Raw genomic sequence first — 23,151 nt, forward strand, 5'->3', positions numbered from 1 at the left:
CTGATCTAGTGGTGTGCACAGTGTTGTGTGTTTTCCTAGAGTAAATGATCTACTGTATGCCATGTGTAACATAGTGACACACTGGCACACACGCATGTACAACCCCAAATCAGAAAAAGTTGGGACGGTATGTAAAATCAAAATTAAAACAGAAAATAGCGATTTGTCAATCATCTGTGTCCTGTATTACATTGAAACAGTACAGCAGCACATTATTTGATGCGACACCTCATCAACTTTATTATTTGCTCCAAACAAACCCTCACTTCATTTCTGATGCCTGCAACACATTCCAAAAAGAGTTGGGACAGTAAAGCATTTACCACAGTGTGATGCTGCAGTTCCTTTTCACAACACTTAAAAGACGTTTAGGGACTGAGGACACCAAGTGATTAATTAAGTGTGTCAGTTGTAATTTTGTCCCATTCTTCCTGCAAACAAGTCTTAAGGTGTGCAATAGTCTTGGGTCTACGTTGATGCAATTTGCGTTTCAAAATACGCCACACATTCTCTGCTGGGGACAGGTTGGGACTGCAGGCAGCCCAGTCCAACACTCACACCCTTTACCTCCGCAGCCATGCCTAGGTAATGTGCACAGTATGAGGTTTTGGATTGTCTTGTTGAAATATGCACAGATGTCCCTGGAAAAGATGTCGTCTTGTAGGCAGCATATGTTGTTCCAAAATCTCGATGTATTTATTAGCATTAACGGCGCCATAACATTAGGTTACCTTTGCTGAGGGCACTTACACAACCCCAGACCATGACAGACTCTGGCTAGTGGACCTGTTGCTGGTAACAGTCTGGATCAGGGGTGGGCAATTCCAGTCCTCGAGGGCCGCTGTCCTGCTTGTTTTCCAACTAACTTGTACTCCAACTAAGATACCATCTTAGATGAAAGTGGAGTGAGGAAAGATAAAGTGAATTGGTATCTTCCAGCTTCTGACAGGCTGAACACACCTGAGCCTGGTAATCAACAGCAGGTCAGGCACAGGTAGTTGGAAAACAAGCAGGACAGTGGCCCTCGAGGACTGGAATTGGCCACCAGTGGTCTGGATGGTCCTTTTCATCTTTGGTCCGGAGTACACGGCATCCATTCCTTCCAAAAAAGACCTGAAATACTGATTTGTCTGACACAGTACACATTTCCACTGTGTGATGGTCCATCCCAGATGCCTCTGAGCCCAGAGCAGTCTACTGCGCTTCTGGAAACTGCTGACACAGGGCTTCCTTTTGGCACAGTACAGTTTTAACAGGCATTTATATATAACTACATATTGTAGTGTCTGACACAGGTGTGCCACAGTAATCCTGAGCCCATGTGGTTATATTGCTCATAGGAGAGTGATGATTCTTGATGCAGTGCCGTCTGAGGGATCAGAGAGCACGGTCATCCAGCTTAGGCTTGTGCCCTTGCTGTTTACACACTGAGATCTAGATTCCTTGAATCTTTTAATTATGTTACGCACCATAGCAGGTGACATATCCAAATCCCTTCCTATCTTTCTTTGAGGAACATTGTTTTTAAATATTTCAATAATATTCTCACACATACAGTATGTGGACAAACTGGCGGTTTTCGGCCCATCTTTGTTCCTAAATGCCTCTACCTTTCCTGGATGCCAAGTTTGTACCAAATCATGATGCGGTCACCTGTTAACATCACCTGTGTCAAATGGAATCATCATTTCATTGTTTTACCACATTACTAGCCATGAAAATCAACCATTCCAGTCTTTTTGGAAGGTGTTGCAGGCATCAGAATTGAAGTGAGTGTTTATTTGGAACAGAGAATAAAATTGTTGAGGTATCACATCTAATAATCTGCCACTGTATTGTTTTCAATGTAATACAGGACACAGATGAGTTACAAATCACTATTTAAAGTTTTAATTTTGATTTTACACATTGTCCCAACTTTTTTTGATTTGGGGTTATACATTAACATACACACACAGAGAGAAAGGGAGCTATGTTCAAATCACTGCCAAGCCAAAGCATGCAACTTTTTTTTTTCACGTTAACACAGATGCATTACATGTGTCAACAAGAAGGCTCACCAGTTTTCAGCATAGGAAAAGCCCTACAGTACACACATCAATGCATTATGGTAGCTTTACATTGCATAATTACACTTTAGTTACATGGTAATGCTCATATGAGACTCTTTCAAATTTAATGTAATCACAGTGAAGAGACAAGCCTGAATGAAGTGACAATGAATGGTGATGGATGCAGTGAGGTGTGTTGTGCTAGGCGTGTCACCATGACGTGGGGATGCCACATGAGTAAATGATCAACAAATCACTAACATCAATGTGGAAATACAGAAATCAACAACAACAGAATACAGCTTTCAAATACAGATAAGACGCAACAAGAAAAAAAAGGGACAAAACCACAAGCTGCTTTCTGGCTCTGCCCTAAATAGTCCCGCTTTGAAGTGGTTTACTTCTGAGGTTGATGGGGAGGGTTCTGAGGAGTTGGGGGTGTTGACTAGTTAGCAAGGACCTTCTGTTGAGCACTGTTTGTACTTTTAGTAAATGGTCCCGAAGCACAAAGCAATCACAATGCCAAACAGCTTCTATCAAATGAAGTTCAAAGTCTTGGATTCTGATTGATTCTTGTCTTTTTTTGTGTGTCTACCTTTGCAATTTCCCCTCCAGTTTTGAGCTTATGAAAGTCACTCCTGTTCACTTGTAACCACTGTTACTGGAATCTCCACTTGTATTAAATAAAGACATGACAGATACTAGACACTTGGGTTTTGAGTTAGTTGTCTGGTTGTCTTACAGTTTATCTGATAAATAGTTTTATGACATTTTTTTGGCTGTTGTTGAATGTAGCAAACAAAGCCAGTAATGAGAATTCACCGCTCTACCTTCCCGCTACATTTCTGTCCTTGATTTTGCACCGCACAGGTCTCTGAGGTGTTTAACGTCTTATTTCGTCTGTGCTTGTTGGTCTGCAGCCTTCTGCCACTTAATGCGTCCATCGCCGTGGGGGCTATGATTTGCCATCAATATGTGTTTGCTTATCTGCTTTTTTCTGCCAAGCTCAGTCAGTGTAACAAAACAATCCTGTGCAATGTGCAGTCCACAAAAATAAGTCATTTTGGGGCAGATGGCTTAATTGCTATTGATGCACGTTGCCCAGATGAATGCCACAGTTTTTTTGCAAAACTCTGGTGGTAGAGTGAATTTGGGTAAAAAAAGCAGGAGGTAAACAAATTTTCTGTGGTCAGTTTTGCTTGAAAGGGCATGATAATACCTTGTGTATTATTTGTTTATCAAATTTAAAATTTTGTTTATTGCCAGTCTGACACAAAATATTCATTATTACACTTTCTCAAAGTCGCCTGGGCAGCTAATAGTTGTACTAAAGCATAATCATTACAGCAGCTTGTTATTAGTTGTTCCATTTTTCATAATCTAAAGGACAGTGAGTGCAATTTACTACATCAAACTAACACTGCACGTTTTGAAAATCATTTTTTGAAATTAAAAAGACTATTTGGAAGTCTCAAACTATTTGTACACATTTGCATTTGGGCAGCACCAGCTCAGTCACTGTCACATGCCAATCTGACATATAAATATGTCTGCTGCTTTGTCTGCTAAACTCTGTAATATTTTCCATTTGTTCAGTTCTCATACAGAGAACTCTGCCAAGGACTTGACCACTGTCCAAGAAATTTGATCTTGATGTGATTTGGATATTACTGCTGTGCTCCACTGCATTTATCTTGATAGTCTGACAAACGCTGTGGAAATAACAAATCACATCAAGTCGGGTGGCTATTTTAAGATCATAGGAGTATCCCTCTTATTGGCTCATTGTTATCATGGAGGGAAAGAAATCTAGATTATCCCCTGAAAAAACCTGAAGCATTTACAACCACTTCAATTTAGATACCACTGCTGGGGTAGTTGTGTTGGCAAAGGTTAGTGCTGCAGCACTGCTACTAACAGGATGCATGATACGTGGCTGCAATTGAAATTTAAATGAAAGAAAAATAAAGTTGTTCAAAGTAAATAAAATATATTAAAAATAAATACTGTGTAGATGTTGCAAGGGTGCAGTCGTCTTACCTGGGGACACAAGCAGTAGAGGTCTCCCCCTCAGGGGCGTCTGGGGCTGGGCAGCAGAACTGGTGAAGCACTGTTTGGTTGCTGTGCCAAAAAGAATAGAAACAGAATAATAGAATAAATAGAAATGACCATAAAGACATGATAATGTATTTTATGGTAAAACTGAGATGTCTTTTTGTAACTCCCATATAATTTGAGTCCAATTTTCCTAACCCTAACCCCAAATAATTGACCGCTAAACCCTCCCCTAAACAGTCGTTGTCCAATAATAGCTTAGTAACTACTATATAACTGGGCAGGTTAGGCTCGTCATGCTTCAGATAAATCAATGTGTCGAAGCTCTTTCCAAAAACAACAAGAAAAAAGTATTAGTATAAAGAGTGGATCAAACTGTGTTTATCTGCTCTAATGTAATCCGCAAGTTGCCTTGCTTACTACAGTAGTAGCTCAACACTAATTCCAAAGCCAGCAGTATTTTATAACCAATTGTTTTGGGTTGCAGGTTATGTAAAAAGATGTTTACAATAGCACATCCATTGTGTAGTAATTCCCCACTGTGTGGAAGTGTGGATGCTATGATATCACGGTGTAACTTAGCATTAGCGGTTCTGTCTTGCTCGCTTTTGAAAAATTTCACACTCCAGCAGCTCGTGCATTTTTAGGAACTTTCTTATTTTAAAACAAGTCAGCTAGAAACAATAAAAAGCCAGCTACAGAAAGCATTTTCAGCTTCAACCTAATTACATAGATAGCAAGCTACTGCTGAAAAAATATGCTATCTATGGCTGTGACAAAACTAACAGTCATGGAGAAGCCTGCTTTTGTTCAACAGAAGAGGCGACTCTGTGTGTTTACCATGTCTGGATTTCATGCAAGATACACAGTTTGGCTCTCTCCACAGACCTGTAGCGTGCGCCTTTTTATTAAACAACTAGGTGCTAACTTCAACTAGGTGCTTTGTTGCCTAATCCTAATCATACCTTAACTCTCTCATTCTAGTCCCTGCCAATCCCCAGTGTGTTTCCCATCCTGCCCAGTCTCCTCCCAACACACCTACTTCCCTTTAGTCATCAGCCCCAGTACTCCAGAGTCAGCATTCATCATTTTGTCACACTGTCTACTAGGCTACATCTCAAAGCTGCGGTCCTCCAGTATTTCCTTGTTTTATTTGTTCAACCTTGTGTCTGTTTTTTTCGACTCCTTGCCTTAGCCCTTTCTGCTTAGTTTGAAGGAAAGTCTGACTCACCCATACAACACAACCTAAATTCTCTGCTGCTTTTGAATCCATGCTTCAGAGCAGCATTCTCAGGCCCTCGTATCACCTTACTCAACCCAGACATAATGCTGGTACGGTGTTTATTTATAGGGAGACTTTCAGGATTACCCTAGTAGCATGAAATTGCTGACCCAGTGCTGGTTAGGTTGGAAGACAACTGCAGTCTGGGTTTGAGCCACTGACAGCTTTGCTGCATGATTTACAGCAGTCCTACTAACACTGAGCCTTAGTACAGCCAGATGTCTTTTAACAATCAGGCTAGAGTTGGGCCAGCAGAGTTCTGATGTTGTGCACCAGGCTTCATTTAAATTCTCAAGTAGTCACTGCTGTCACTGATGATTGTCAGGTTTTGTCATCATTCTGGACTATTACTGCAGGTCAGGATACAAGTAAGATGGTTTTCCTTCATTTCCTTTCGTACCTGAGGCATGCCAACACTTATTTTTGTATTATTATTATTATATTCTCCTCTAAAACCACTCTGCTGTCTTAGGTTTTTGTCTGCTGGTTTTGAAAAGCAGCTCTATCTGAAAGTCATCTTCATTTCATTTTTGTGAATAAATCCTGTCCATAAGCAGAGAAGAACAGATGGTCTTGTTTGGCCATTTAATGGACTTTGATTACGCTAATGATTAATTGTTAAAAATGCGGACCTTGTGAACAGTCAGCAAACTGAAACAAACATATTACAACAAGTTTTGTGCATTTAAGAGAGTTTGCAGAACCCATCCCTTGTTTATTTACAAGAAAATTTTATAGGCTATCTTTAATATCAATGTGACGTACAGTGCATTGTAGTCTTAAAAGCGAAGTGTGAACAGCATTTCATATTCTGATGGATGGAATTTGGGAACAAACTGAAGATGCAGATGAAGTAAAAGGTTGGTTTCGATGTGTGTTGGTGTTCAGTTGGTTTGAAAATAAGAGAAAAAGGTGAGTTTGAGTGTCATCACCATGGAGATAGACACAAAGAGACACAGCGTTGCATTGATTCAGCACCATGGAGAGAGACACAAACAGCGACTAGGTTTGAATATGTCCATGCCATGGACAGATACACAAGAAGAGAGATGCTGCAGTTTCACAAACAAATTTTGCCTCTTCCCCCATATCATGGAGGAACCCCCAAATGACAAGAAATATGGCTGCATGAACAAATCTGATTGTGCTCTCATTTTTACTTCCTTGGAACAAAGGGATAAAACACATGATTCCAGCATAAATGATCATCCCACCACAACAGGAGGTTATGTTTCATGAAGTATGACCAGATTTGGTGCTTACAAAGAGGGACTGGTTTGAGCTAGGGATGGGCGTATTGATGCTCAGGTATCGATACTTCGATACCCACCAGTTGATATTTTGGAGTCAATACTTTTTTAAATATCATGGTACCACTGTGCTAATACAAAACATAAGATTTGTTTTCACTTCTGAGAGTTTTAGTTATTAAATGTATGCATGAAAACCAGCCCGGGCGTATTTTAGATGTTCTTCCATGTCACATGGTTATGGCAGCAGCACCCATGACCAAATTTAAAGGCAACACACCCTGACACTTTTAAAGAGGCTGAACATCGCCATGAAGACAACCAGCAAGCCTTAAAGTCCCCCGCACCATCTGCTGTCTGTCAGAAGACATTGCAGGATAGTTTCACGAAAGGCAAAGAATATCCAGGTACAGGTGACAGTTAATGTGTTATAAATGATTTAAAAATTGAATGAACCATTATTCTATTAAACTACCCCAAATATGCAACTGAGCTATGTGAATCTTGGATGAAGCCATGTTCCCCACTCTTTCATTTAGTTGACAAACGTAAAGGATCATATGCTTGTACTGTATGTAGCTGAAAATACTGACAAACAGTTTTGTTTCTAGAATGTTATCATTGGAAGTAATTTTCAGTTAAGGAGCAAAAAGTATTGGTATTGGTATTGGTATCAATGCAAAAAGTACCATAAACTTATGGTATCGTACTGAAAGGAAAAATGTTGGTATCGCCCATCCCTAGTTTGAGTATTTCTTCCAGCTTTCCAGTTTTTGTCTTTCCAGTTATGACTATGAATTAAAAGTGCTTTTACCCAGATGTGATGAAAAACAGAAAAACTAATAGCAAACTGAGTACAAGCTAGTGACAGTGTGGCTGTGACCTGTTTACCGTTTAAAAAATATTCCCTATTTTACTGGAACCCACTGTTGATAGACAGTCATGAGTGAAGATGACATCATCTTCATCCATCTCTTACTACAATGTCCTCTCCCTCCCCTACTCACCTTTTCTCCTTCTGTCCCTTTTACACTGATTTTCCAGCACACACTACAACTCCCCATCCCCTATTTGGGGTCTCACCTGCACGTTGTGCTGTGCAAAAAAGGAAACCGCTTGATTACTGTTATTTATCAGAAAATGTAGCCAGTGAAAAGAACAGGCACTTTGCATATGCCATGTCCTAACTCTGTACATGGGACACAGGACAGAGACTGTTATCACCTTTCTGTTGCTTTTTGATCTTCCATGCTGTAGTCAGTCTCCCTTTCTGTCTGTCCCCTGGGAGAGGACAGAGACCTGTACGCCTTCATATACAGTAAATCTCTTGCAAGAGCGTGGCCCCTCTAGAACACTCAGTCTGTTCCTTCTGCTCTCTGCTGTGAAGTGCAATAGTTTATCACACAACACACAACGGATGGCACAGATTGTTTAGTCTCTTTTTGTTCCACTCTTCCTCTGTAAGGACAGAAAAGGAAGGCAGAGGGGCTGTTTGACATCAACAATAGTAGGCAGTGCAAGGAGGGTATGACAGCAAATTAATTTTCTTTGTTAGTGGCTCCACTAATTTGTGTTTGCCTTAATAACCATGACACCACTGTGGCTGATTTTAATAGGTCAAGAACACCAGTGGTCTCTGAGGAGACACAGATTAGTGAGTGAGTTGGAACAGCCCAGACAATTTTTCATGTAAATAAGGGGCATATGTTCAGCAGAACAAGGTTAACACAACAACAAAAAAAACGCCACCTGGTTTGATTAGTAATTGTGTTGTAATTTTATTTACATAGTGAAAAATTATGGTCAGTCGCTCGAAGTCTGTTACACTATTTGGCTCATACTTAAAGTATTGCTGCATTAAAAACATGAGTACCTGCTACTGATGTACCAGAGTCAAATTCCTCGTGTGTCCAAAACACCTGGCCAGTAAAACTGATTCTGAGTAATTCTGAATGTGAACATTCCCTAACTATAAACATTCAGACCTGTTAATGGAACAAACAGTATTTTGGGCCTTCTAGCTATAATTTTTTAAAAAGACACAAAATCACTGGCTTCAGGAACCGCATGCCCCTGCAGTGTACTGCATTCATCATCTGGAATGTGTTCTTTAACCGTAATAGTCCTCATTCTATTATGGAAGGAATTCATTACAATATGAACACTATTTCTAGTTGTTTAACTGATAATACGTATAATTGTTACAGACAATGTGCAACTAAAATTATACAGAGCTCCTTTTAAGAACAGTTGTCTGCGTGTTTTAGGAGAAGTATGAAATTTACTTTATTCCTTCTACATACTGTATGATGTTTGCTAGGATGATAGGATTTGTGTTGATATGATGACTTTGTTACTATTTTACTACATGCACATGGCATCTTGTGTTGATCTTATTTAGGATATGATGTTTACATGGAACATGAGAAACCCAGTTTCCTCTGTGTATAATATCCATGCTTTTGTTTGTCTGTGTGTAGGTGTGGTTCAGTTGCTCAGCATCTCAGTTACTTCTTTCTGAGGATAAACAAATTGAATTCCTAGCTGGTAAGCGGTAGACAATGAATGAATTCCTAGCTGTGTGAATCCTGGCATTTGTCAACTTACTGTCTCCATCTGATTACTACACATGGCAGAGAATTATCAGATCCCTGGATGTGGTGTTTACATACCACAGTATCCAGCTTCATATCAGAGTACACTAGCTAGCATATCCCAGTTTCTCAAAACTGGAATAAGGGCTTATTAGTATGTCTACTGTCTGAAACCAGGATATAATGTTGACATGCGCAACACATAAACAAGATACTCTAAAAACCCATTCATAACTCAGATAGATATTAATTGCTTTTCCCTCCCACTTTTAAAACATGTTGGTCTATACACTGTTCCTGCTAGTTTTATCTAGACTTAAAGAGCCCACTGCATAATTTTCCTTGTTTTCTAACTTATCTACAATGCTACAGCGGTGGATTATCATCTCAGACGTTACCCAAAGATCAAAAAATGTGGTGTACATCTGTTCTAGTACTTCTATAAAGAAGTAACCCAGTTTATACACGTCTCGCAAACTCATGCTCATGAGTGTTTTTTTCTAACAAAATTAAATATTACGTGATAATTTAGGGATTTCCTTGAATGGTCATATCTTCAGGCCATTGCACATTAATGTGAGCTGGCCTGACATCCACCACTGACATATTATAAGCAGGTTTTTTTGACTGCACCCAGTTAACCTATGGTCAGCCAGTGAAGTCCTCCGCAGTCAGCTCATCAACGCTGGATTCTTCTGAAGCAAAAGTACCTGTTTGTTTTGACTGCTTGAGGCCAGTGTGTCTGCTGCGTGTGATGTGTTACTGGTTAACAAGTGGATTAACGATCAATGATGTTACTGTCAGCACTATGCTACTTGTTGGAATTCATTTCACTACTTTGGGACTGTATGTGGTCCTGGATGCAGTGATTGGATTTACTGACCTTGGAGCTACTTGAAAGGGAGTGATGTTTCCACTACACGGTAGGACTTAGCAGTAAATAAGCTCCCATGTTCATTGCATGTCTATTAATGCGTTGTTTCTGCAAGTTAGAGAAGTGTTGTAAGGCTGGAGAAGTTACTATGTCTGCATTATGCCAGTTAAAAAAATGGGATTTCTCAATTACCTGCTTTGTTTAGTGTTACACATCTCTTTTCATTGGTACATATACTGTTGTTTATTTATATAGGGTAGGGATAGGGTAGAAATTCAAAATAATTAATGTTGCTGTGGTTCATCCTGATGTCCACTTTCAACACAACACCAGCAGTAGGAGGTGTGTGTCCACAAACTATCCTCTTGTTTTTAGGAAGAGGTTCTCTGGTTTTAATGTTCTGAAATAATTACAGACTATTTGGAGTTATGATGGGTGCAAAGCTACTTTAGAGGTACCCAAGATTAAACATAAATGGCTGGAAATGAGCATGCCCTTGGCTCTTTAAATGTTTGGGCAACATCTCTTGCCTCTGAATCCACATATGTATGAATAAAGACAGCCAGAACCTCCAAACCTGCTGACACTTCTTTTTCTTGACGGCACTATGGGAAAAAAGCAGAGCTCATTTGAATTGAATCAATGGGTGTTATTGGCGAGGCGTTGCAGTGTGCACTGGGGTTAGTTGCCTCTGATGATGAAATGCTTATACAATGCACACACACACATAACCGCCATACATCCACACAGGGCCAAACTGTGTCAATACCCTGTGGACATTCACATCTTTGATTCCACCTTGTTTGGAGAAAAATACCTCACAGGAAGGTATTGTGAGAAAACACAAACACAAAACACTTTCCTTTTGATTCACTTTAACCATCTGCCTATTCTGTTTTTACCTCTGGCTTCTCACTATTTACTCTCCGTTATTTTTGCAACCTTCCTGCTCAGTTTTACGATGACCTCCATCTTTCCACTGAAAACAGCTTGCATGTGTTTTATAACCATTTTAGTTGGAGAGGACCTTTTAAAAAGCACAGCTGTGCCACAGAAATACTGTAGCACATACTGTACCCGACCACAAAGGTCAGCTATCATATCATCTATCATGAACCTGTTCATGCTAAAAACAAGTTGAACTTATGTGATAGTAGCTATAGCAGCACTAGCAGCTATAATTCCCTAATTAACATACAAAGACGTGCAGTCATTGTGATGACAATACACTCATTTCTCCTGTTCAGGATTACAAAAACATTTCCTCTACAAGACACCAGCATGAATTCTTCTCCATGCATTTGAATTAGAACATTTGCAAGACCTCACCGCATGCCCCCAGTTTCTAACATACACACACCCTTGAACAGTGCACACTGTTTGATCAATACAGGCGCTGAAGATTAAACTGAACTCGCATGACCTGCTTTCTGATCTTCTACACCACTGACTCAGTCCCTTTGTGGCCTAAGCTCACTAATACCACCTATAAAAAATCTATAAACTCTTCCACCAACTGCGTCTGTTTGAAGGAGGGTGTAATCTGCACACCAAGATTTCATTGTATTTTGTTTTAAGTTCTTGTGTTTAATGAGTTTGTTGATGCACTCCTACTGTGTCAATAGTGCTCTGGCTGATTCAACTCAGGGCAAAGCAGGAAAATGATCTGAGCACAGTGAAGTGATACACTTTGAAGGACTGGACAGAAAGAGAGAGAGAGAGAGAGAGGAGAGGGGGGATCAAAGCTCCCAATAATTGACAGATTAGTTTTCACAGACTATTTCAATGGCAAAAAAAAAGCTTTGAGCATGTTCGCTAACTGAAATAATATAATATATAGCATTATAGTCTGCACCCGAAGGCCAGACATGGTAAATACAAGTAGAGTTTGCCTTGGATGAGGCCAACAGTAGTAAGGCATTTTACTTTGTATGGCATCTTGTTTAAAAAGGAATTTTTGTGTTTGTTGCCATTACTTCATGATTGTTGTGCAGTATTTTTGAATAAATGCATTTTAGAGTCAGAGTCAACGTGACTCTACAAAAGGAAATACATCCATCCATTTTCCATACCGCTTAGTCCCAAACGGGGTCACGGGGGGCTGGAGCCAATCCCAGCCAGCTGCGGGCGAGAACAAAAGGAAATAAAGATGTTTATTTGAAAAAGGAAAAAAAGACAAAAAGGCATAATACATCAGCATTGCAATCCTTGAGATTTATTTACATCAGTCAGTATTTTATGTGGGTTCCACAAGTCAACTGTTCTCATGGCAGTATGTATAGAAGCACTCACCACGATAAATAAATAAAAAAAAAAGATTTTTGTAATATTTCACTCTGATTTTGCAAATTGTCAGTCACTGTAAGTGTTACGGTATGTTTTACAGACTAAAAGATTTTTGGAGAGAAATATATTCAACACAGGTGAAAATAGTGTTTTTAACAGGACTGTGCAACTGATTATTAGCTGAAAAATATCCTTGAAGTATATCAGATATCAAGAAGGTTCTGGGGCCTTTATGTGCAGAGTTTGCATGTGCTCCCTGTGCCCGTGTGGCTTCTCTCCGGGTACTCCGGCTTCTTCCCACAGTCCAAAGACAGCTTAGGTTGATTGGCAACCTAAGTTGGTAACTCACCCCCTAGGAGTGAGTGTGGGTGTGTGTGGTTGTTTGTCTGCATGTCAGCCCTGTGACAGACTGGCAATCTGTCCAGGGTGGACCCCGCCTCTCACCCAATGTCAGCTGGGATTGGCTCCAGCCCCTCCGCAAACCTATTAAGGAATAAGCCGTCTAGATAATGGATGGATGGATAGATCAGATATCTGTTTTATGAGCACTGCACCAATCTTACACACATACAAACGCGTGTACACACACACACACCCTTGCAGTCATTACTTACGGGTCCGTACACAGACTTAGATTCATTTGCAGGACACTTACCCTCACCTTAACTAGAATGACTATTTGCCTAACACTTAACCCTTCCCCTAACCTTAACCAAAGCCACTAACTTGCTTTAACCTTACACCCTGTCATTTTCATTTAAATTCAACAAATAAGCCAAATGGGGCCCAATCTCCGATCCCCACAAATGATTTCCACTCACCCTAAAGCACTGTGCTCCCAGTGTTCCATCCCCGCAAGTATATATAAACAAGGCCACACACACACACACACACAGATACATATTTCATTTTTCTGTCCTAAAAGCCATATCAGTTCTGTTACACACACAGTGGAAAAAAAATTTAAAAGCTTCCCTGAAAGGTTTACGTCAGCATGGACTGTCCCTCAGGAAGCAGGAGATGCACAAGCCAGAAAGACCAATTTTCCCAAGAGAAAACAACAGAGGGGGAGGGAAAAAAAACATTTTGTCCTTATATTCAGTACCTTAAAAATCCTGGCTCTAACAGGGTCAGGAAAGCTGCAATATCTGAGCCTTATTCACACTTTATTGGTCTTATTGTGGCCTGCCTGGTTGCACTCCAGCATTTGGAATTAAATATGAAACCACCTTACTAAAGAGCTCTGAATTTATGCATCAAGAAATAAAAGTGATGGGTAAAATGTTTATACAAGCATTGGGCCAATCTGAAGATTTTATTTGTAGACAGCAGTTGGGGGATATTTTCAGCAGCTACATGAGTTCTCTCAAATTAATCAGAAATGTCAGTGGTAAATGTCAAGTTTTGATTTCATCCCCTCAGATTCAAAAAAGTCCCTTCTAGACTCTCAACATTTTCGACTCTTTTTCAAGTTAACTCCCAAATGTCGGTCTCCCTTCAGTAACACTTAAAAGAGAAATCTTTTGATGGAGGAGGCAAAGCAAGCAGAGAAGAGAGCAGAAAGAACAGCAGCAAGCCACTTAATGGAATTCATTTGTTAGGGAGGGGTGAAGATTTTAGCCAATGTACTAAATGTAAAAAATCCATTCAGTGTTAGCTAACTACTCCAGCTGATATCACTCTCATACTGATTAAAATGTCACTAATACAGTATGCATGTATTTGGTGGGTTACTCAGTGCAACCGAGCTAGCAAATGAAGTAGTAGCCTGAGCTCTAGCTATTGTAATCATGTGAGGGAAAACTGACTGTATATAAGAAGGACATCATAACAGCTCCCAGAAGTGAAGCCACCGTGTGTCAATTGCCCCCTGGTGGCTGGTTGTTGTTTAGATCATAAAACCACCCTCTTCCATGTTAGCACAACTCAAAGATATTTTTTGAGAGGTGCCTTCTGTCGCTGATGTTTGTGCAAGTGATCATTTTTCTGGTAACTTTGTTTTTAATAAGATATTTGATAATATAAACTAGTCCCTGGTGGACTAGTGGCTAGGATTCAGCGCTCTCGCCGCTGTGGCCTGGGTTCAATTCAGGGTTGCATCAAAAAGGGCATCCGGTGTAAAACACAAATTTCAACATGAAACTCCTCAGTGTGATGAGTCGCTGTGGCGACCACTAACGGAACAGCCGATAGTGACAAACAGATTTGATTATATAAACTAGCTGTATTTCAGTTGATTTGACAGATTTGGTTGGTGGTCTGTGACTGTCACTTAATTTCTGGTTGCACAAAAGCAACATGGCAGCTGCCGTGCTCATGATATTTTAGCTTCACTTTTGTGTAGTGGAAGGACCTGGTGACATGCTATTCATTGTATATGCAATCAATGGGGAGAAAGCAGAAGTCTTTTACAGCAACTAGTAGCTTGAAGATTTTATCAGATTTATACCCGCAATAAGAAATTTGTTGAGATGGTTCCAGACCTCCACATCACTGCCCACATGCATCATCTTCCTAACTGCCTAGCACCTCCCTACATTCACAAGCTCAGGTGAGACCAATGAATTCGTACTTATGTTTCTGTAAGTCAATCAACAGTACTATTGACTTTGAAATCAACATATGTTTGATCTTGGTAAAAAATACTAACTGCTCCTGGCAACCAATACCACATCCCTGCATGTCAGGTAGAAATTATGAGTGAGTGAATGGAGAAATGTGTTATGATTTGTACTTGCTTCCTGTTTTAGTGCTTTTATTTTTTTAAATTTCCTGTCCTGTATCACCGCACCTGCCCCAGCTTTACCCCAGTTCAAAATTACTGTTCATTGCTTCCACCTGCTGCTCGATACCCCTGGTTCTTCAGCCCTTATATTCTCCTCCTTTCGCCCAGGTACTTGCTGGTTCATTCCATTCATCACATCCAGAGTTTTTGTTTTGTAAGTCTGTATCCATCTCATGAGTGTCATATATCAGTCAGGGTTTGCCATGATGAGGAAAATCCCATTGCCTACATCAGTAACAGTGGCTGTATGTTTTGTGCGGAAGTAAATCCTTTTCTGTGAATCAAAGCAGTTGAAGTGTAAAAAATGAAAATGATCAAGTAAGAGTAAATTAGTAGCTGAGTGGGTGTATCCCTGTTTTTTTCCCCCCTTGCGCAGTACAGTCAATCATGGTGGAGGCTTGGTGTGATGTGTTTTGACCAGGGAAGCCAATTGGACGTGCTGTGCCTGTTTCGATCAGCTCTGCAATGCCTCACAGCCTTAGGTGGATGGTTTGAACATTACTCTGGGTCGTTAAATTAACCATACCTGACGTTTCCCACTGCAAGTGTGTGCCTCTGCATGTGTGTGTGTGTGCATATGTGTGTGTTTTTGAGTATACAATGCTAGCAGACAGATTTTATATTGAATAGAAAACAACCAACAAAGGAACCCCATTAATCAGTTAAAATGACACTGTTTATGAAAAGCCGTGTGTAGCCTGTATTTACTAAACTATAAATATACAAATACACATACAGTAAGAGACCTTAACGCTAACCTTGCATGAAAGAAATCATTTTTATTGTGGAATGTGCTTAATCATTTTTACATCAAAGCCATCGACCATGCAATAGATTTTACCACTGCATTTATTTAACAGTATCTAATTCTGAAAATTGATTAAACAACAAAAAATGCCTACTTCTCTGTACATACTGGTCAGACATGTTTTTATAGAAGAAAAAAACACCAGCCTGGATATTATTGGACATTTGAAAAAGGAGAGCTATGAAGTATGTTTTTGCTGTTCATAAAACACCAAGAGAGTGCTATGTGTTTGTGTGCATACAGTAAAGCTAGCGTGCACTGTAATTAGCTGGAAGGTGCCTCATCTGTTGTTGATTTACAAGCCCATCAGGATTTGAGCCTGTGAAGCAGAAGCAGTCTGTCCAGGAGCTAATGTGACTGTTAGCATAAGCAGCTAACATGTAAAGCTGTCAACATTTGGCGTCGTCAGACAGATATCAACGCACTGTCAAATATGGCCTACCTGTACTGTACCTGCATTTGGTCTTTATCACCCTAACCGGCCAGCTATGGCCAATAAAGCTGATAATTAATATTACTGAGTAACATTAATATAAAGTATACAAATGAAATGTAAGTAATCATGATGAAATGTAAATGACCATCTCTTTTTATTGCTACAATACCTGCCACTTAACAGCAACAATCACATTATTTCTCTAAAAATCACAAACAATTAGATAACCTTTCAACTGTAGCATGAGCCCATAATTTAACCGCATGCCTGACACTCTTTGCACACATGCACACAAGCACAGAGACACACTGGTACACATAATGCAAAACAATTAGAATTGTTTGTTGAGGGATTTACAGAGCTTGGCTCTCACAAAGTGAAATCTCTCCGACAGATGGACATTTTTCCATAACTGCACAATGTTCCTTCTTTCAAAGAACCTTTAGCTCATAAGCTCGCTGACCAGTGAAAATCACACCACAGCATGATCCACCCTTGAGGAATAGTACTATACAATGTTGGCATCAGCTGGTGAGCAAAAACTGGAGCAACACATTTGTATCATGTGCATAATTTTCAAGAATGTATAAGTGTTAGTCTAAGATCAAAACATCTATTTCCTTACAACACAGCATACGTTAGCAGAATAGCCAACTAATAGCACATTTTGTGCTGAAAGATCTAATAGGTTGTACAGCATTACAGAGCCACTAAGAGAGAAATATATGAAGGATGTGTTATCAAGTGCTACACTTATTACATTTGCACATGATTTCTTTTTTCTTGCACAATGAAAAACTGTGCACTTATTTACATTGTATTGTTCGTAACCATGTGTTAAAGTGGCCTCTCCCTAAAATATACTGCAGTTGTATCTTCAGTAATGCCTCTTATATCTAAAAAATAAGAGATTAGTGTTCATACCAAAGTGAAGTATGTATCTTTAAACATAATAAAGTTGTTTAATATTTTCTTACATTTATTTCAGAGCAATAATAAAAAAGAGTGAGAATGTACAGAATTTAAAAGGGATGGATTAGGAGGAAAGCTTTGATTATTTAATGAAATTATCTGCTTACATTATGCAATCACATTGAGTGATGCCAGATGACAACACTGAAGTCATTTCCATTTGCAGTCATAACTCTGAAATAATGTAGATTGCATACTAATGGCACACACACTCTGCTGATTGCTCATTAGGCCTACTGTTCATTTGCATGGAGAAGAAATGAAATGCATTAATCAGATGAGAGAATAATTTACCTCCAACCATGGCGGGGGTGAATCACTATGCAGCTAGTGTACATGACTAACAACAAAAACATTGAAGTCAATGCAGAACCGCAATGTGGGTGTGCAATATTTACATAGACAAGATGATGTCATATGAAGCATCAGGGGTGAGGCTGACACGTCTGTCTTTCAGTGATTCGGCATGTTGCCTAAGTGACAGAGGGCTGCCAGTTGGTTGTTGCGCCATCATTTTGATCAGTAGGCATCCAAAGAGGCAGATACACTGGAAAGAAACTTTGTATTTTATCCTAATGGGGCACAGATATGAGGAAAGTGGTCTAATTTGGTCTCCACATCCCTGTGGGCTTTCCCCGTAGATTTCATGCAAGTTTTATGTCCTTACCCTTAATTATTTAGCCTGTCATTCAATTTTTATGTCTATGTACATTGGTGCTACATTCCCCAAAATTACTCTCACCCTGTAGTTTTGAACAAAACACCTAGCAAGTAGAGCAAGGGAGCCAAAACATACCATCAATCAAAAGCTGCTGGCTAGAACTAACACATGCAATTACTAAATGGGTACAGAGAAACCCCTGTTTACTGCCTTTTGTATTTTTACAGTGAGACCTAAAAGTGACAAAGCTTTCGTGACTCCAAATTATGCCATTTATGGTCTCTCCTTACAACAGCAGTCCTTTTTAACACCCCGGCACAAAGGCAACACAATCCTTAACACACCCACATGAACACACATGGCTGGATTACAGACAACTGGGACTGTCTTGCTCAACTTGTGCGTGAAAGCAGCTAATATTCTTCCAGGGAGTCAGGAATCACCCGGCAGCTACATCCTCTGAGAAATGAAGCAATTTAAAAGCTCTACACACCAAATGTGATATTCATGATTTGAATTCTAGCAGTAGCAGAGGCGCCCTCTGTCATAATCAAGCAGACATGATTCCATTTCAGACTGAGGGGGAGGGAAAGCAACGGAAAGAGCATCACCTCTCGAGTGACGGCAGGAAGGGAAAGAAAAGTACGGAAAGGCCCTTATGAACTTCTCAGAACCATCATCCACCTGTCTACATTTTTCTGAATCCCGTCCAGTGTTGTTTTATAGGAGACAAGCGTGAAGGGAAGCTTTACTTTTCTTTCAGGCTTTAAAGACAGAAAATTGTTATTTTCTACAGGTCTAGTCATGCAAATGCCTCTGAAACGTGTTCCATCATTGGCTGCATGTAGGCTTGGTTTTAGAATGCATCTCATGATTTGAACACAGGTGGACAGCAAAGGCATATCACCATTCAATGCGTCTCCGAGGTATTCAGATTTTGTTACTGCTGCGTCACTTCCACTAAAAATAAAAAGGCCATGTGTACAATTATTTTGTCAGTCTGTTGCCAGATAAGGATCAGTTGTCTCCCAGACCAAGAAGAAGACAAGCGTCAGATTTGTACATAGATATGTATTATGAAATATTTCATAATACATCAAACAATTTGTATCACACATTTTTTTTATTTGTTTGTTTTTGGAGCATTTGGCACGCTTTCAAAAAAACAATCACCACATCCTGCACTGATGATATATTTTGCTATAATGTCCGTATCAGGGATACATCAGAATGCATTAGTGTTTACACAAACAATATGTAGTCAAATGCATCCCAGACCACCTCGGCAAGTGGTTTAACTGATCCATTTTGGATCAGGATGACAATGGAATTTAATTCGTGGAAAGGGAAAATAATTTGACCCGTACACTCTTCAAAAAGCAACCTTATATTGTGCAACACAAAATAGGTCATTTGACACTGCCTCCTGAAAATATACCGTAATTAAAGCTGCACTGCATTGTTTTAGTTCACTCTCACCACTCTCATCAGCCTCATTTTCAGCTGCAGCAGGCAGCTGATTTCAGCAAGAAGGTTCTTATAAAAGCCACTGTATCCTTGTATCCTATCTGTCCAGCAACAAATAACCAAGGGATACAGTTTGCAACTACTAAGGTATGTCATTTTTCAGCCAAAAAGCTGCGTATTTCCCTCATGGGTTGGTAGAGACAATAACTTTTGGACTTTGGGCAGCCACAAACACAGCTCCAAATGAGATGAGTTAGACAACATTCCTTTTCATAGTTGAACTAAGTTGAAACTAAGAGGTTTTACTGTGCTATGACAATGCAGTTCTTCTCCCTTTGCCTGTGGGAGTGGGTAGTCGGCATGCTTGATTTAGATAAAAATAATAGCCTAGCTTTAGAATAAGAGTATAGTACCGGTAGATCAAGGATCAAAGCTCCAGGCTCAATGATCCAAGAGCATCAGAGCGGGAGATACAGCAGCATCCAGCAGGCAATCAGCAGGGCTGCTGTGTAATGCATGCTACAAAGCATATGTGTGTGTGTGCTGAACTCTCCAGCTTTAAGTGCCATCTATACATTCCACTCTGATCCTGAAAGAGACAGGCACAGGCAGGAGAAGGCATATGAGATGGCAGACACTCTGCGCTCCAGTCACCAGTACGAGGAAAACAAGGGCACGGTGGGAGTGCACCGAGTTGCAACAAATGTGGAACAACATGCAGGCTGCCAGGTGGCATGTGGCATGTTAGGGTGTGTGTGTTTTGTGTGTAAGAGCAATAGCTTAATATGTCTGTGAGAGGCAGGGAAGCAGCAGAGAAGCGCCCGGAGCTATAAGACAGCCCTGGGATTTCTACCTCAGGCTACAGGATTGCTGCCTGATTTGCACACGCCTCTACAAACAAACAAACACACCACTTCACCCACACTTACCATCACTCTATTTGACTCCCTCCTAAACACACTGTCCACCCTTCACATTCTCTCATTTTAACACAGATGCTTGGAAGCACCCAAGTACATGCAGAGGAGCAGGACAGGACTGAAGACTCCAGCTCAGACAGGAGATGGGTTAACTGGTGGACAGCCTGATAGTTAGAGGATGGGGCTGAATACTGATCCGACCTGCAGAGCTGCCTACTGTAGCAAAAACTGCTGATTATAGGAGAAAAGAAGAGGCTGGTCAGGAGGGGAGTAAAGGTAGGAAGAGATGTGGGGAAGAAGAAAATTAGGACTGAATTAAGATGGAGACAAAAGGAAAGAAGAAAAGTCAAAGAAGGTGGATGAAGGCCTGATTTGTAGGCTGGGATGAGTCAAAGATGTGAAGAAAATGAGAGCCCAGTGTGTTGCACAGTTGACAAAGAGAGGCGTAAGAAAGAGGAGGATTGCTTGGCGGCTTCCCTCAGCTCGCACAAGCCACAACTGGCACACTTCAAACTCTCTCTGAGAAGTGGGAGCTCACATCAGACAGTTTTTCAGCCACATTCACTGTTCAAAGCTGAAGCCAGCCTCGATATGAGGAACAATGTGAGTGAGCATTTAGTTTTTCATTTAGAGCTTTGCAAATGGATTTCCTACTCCCTGTTACTTGAGTAAAACACAGATCAGTTTGGGAAAATGTGGTTTAATTGGAAATCAGCACATTCAGGGATTATTTATTTAATTGCTTGCTACCTTGTTTCCTTAGTTCACTAATTAACATGAGAACCTATCCACGTTATAGAAATAAAATCCATATTATAGAGGCTACATTTTGCATTCATTTATGTCCATGTTTAGCATCTTTTAAACCACCTCCCCCACATGCGTGCTGTCCTTTCATTCAGCAGAAACTTCACTTTAAGACTGAATAATATCACACAAAAGGGTTGAAAAACAGACAGTTTTACTATTTACACACGACACAGCAGAAAATTGTAAGAAATAAAGCATAGTTTATTTATATTGTGATTTTTAACCTCATCTTGTTTTCGTGCTAGTCTGTGTATGCCAATATAAATCACTGAAAATAATAATTCAAAGTCTATTTCAAAACATATTTCTATGGTTACAAATTTCGCCTACCAGCACCTCTGAAGGCACCACTGTATATGACATGTTTAATCTGCAGTTAGCAGCTGCTAGCATTAGCTTAATCTTTTCCGTAACCTTTGGACTTCATAGTGCTATCGATCTTCTACTCTAACTCGACAAGCAATCAAACATGCATGTTTCTCAAAATAAAGATTTTCTTCAAGGTTGTTCGCCCCCATCATCTATTCCTATCCCCCCAAATCTCTCCAAAAAGGGAAGACACCAGTCTCCTCCTTCTAACTCACACCCATAATTCACACAAGCTATCATGTGGCTAAAATGTGGATAATAAGTTTGTCCCGTTAATAGAAATGGATCACTTCTCCTGTAGCACTGACAGCTCGGCGATGCATCATCTTGTCTGACCAGTATCAGTCCTCTAAGTGAAAATTACAATGCTGCATCATGTCTCCTGCCTTTCATGTATCGCTGCTTTTACATTAAGGATAAGACAGTAGATAGCATGATCTCTCTCACCTCCTTTTCCTCTTTCTCTCACTGTTCATCAGTCTACACAACTGTCAGGGGGTATGGTTAGTAAACCACGAATGAACCCACTTACTGAATCCCCCCCCCAATTTATTTTGTACAACTCATATCTTTGTCTATGTGTTCATCTATGTCTACATGACAGCACCTGTGCTATGTCTAGTGTCCATGCTAATTATTCTAAATTACTCTGTAGAAATCATGATTTTATGGCACAATAAATCAGTCTGGATTAACAGAAACAATACAAACACAGCCAAGTAGAACAGATGGGGCTCAATGTGTGTCTGTGTGTGTGTGTGTGTGTGTGTGTGTGTGTGTGTGTGTGTGTACGTGTGTGTGTGTGTGTGTGTTTGTCTCCGGCAAAAGGCAGTTCATGTGACCTTGACAGTGGCAAGCAAAGAGCATAGAGTACAGCACCATGGACAGTTTTTATGCACATACAGTTTTTCTGTACTGAATCAAAGATGTATGGAGATAAAATACTATCAAAAATGTTACAAATGCGTGTTTAACGTTTTGTCTGTAACAAGCGATTTGTGTGTGTGTGTGTCATGAGGATCACAAATGCGTGCTGCGCAATCTGCACGTATAAAGCCATTTGTGTGTGTCATGCTGTTCACAAATGCGTGCTGTACAAACTGCACATAAAACACATTTTACAAATGCTTAAAATCGATTTTTCGTGTGCAGTTCTTTAGAAAGTACGTACACATTGTTACCTGCGCATGCGTGGATCGTCTAACACACACAAATCACCTTCCACGCACACACGGATTTTTGAGAGTGTTTTTCCGCAATCTCAAAAGTCCACCATCCACGAATGCACGGTGCGTTTGTTGTTGTTTTTCAGTGGGACATGTTTTAATGATACACACCGCCAGTAAGTTTAGCATGAAAACATTCACAGGTTGTCTCTCCTTCGAATCTACGTATCGAACCATCCACTTATCTAGCATAGCACAACAAACCGTGGAGCATATATTTAATATATATAAAAATTTAGAACATGCACCACAAACTGCAGGCAACTGGAATGTTCTCTGTTAAAACGTGTTATGTATTAGATATT

General features: G+C 40.1%; 1 protein-coding gene across 3 annotated transcripts in view; it reads right to left on the reverse strand.

Moving 5' to 3' along the window:
* iqsec3a (IQ motif and Sec7 domain ArfGEF 3a) overlaps positions 1-23,151 on the reverse strand; it is a 96,575-nt gene that overhangs the window by 68,211 nt on the left and 5,213 nt on the right. For all 3 annotated transcript variants that reach the window (XM_020599508.1, XM_020599506.1, XM_020599507.1), the window contains exon 2: positions 4,092-4,172. The gene's annotated coding sequence lies outside the window, so the exon portion shown is untranslated. The remainder of the gene's footprint in view (positions 1-4,091; positions 4,173-23,151) is intronic.

The sequence above is a fragment of the Monopterus albus genome, unplaced genomic scaffold (genome assembly GCF_001952655.1).
Source record: "Monopterus albus unplaced genomic scaffold, M_albus_1.0 scaffold41.1, whole genome shotgun sequence".
In the NCBI taxonomy this organism is placed as follows: Eukaryota; Metazoa; Chordata; class Actinopteri; order Synbranchiformes; family Synbranchidae; genus Monopterus; species Monopterus albus.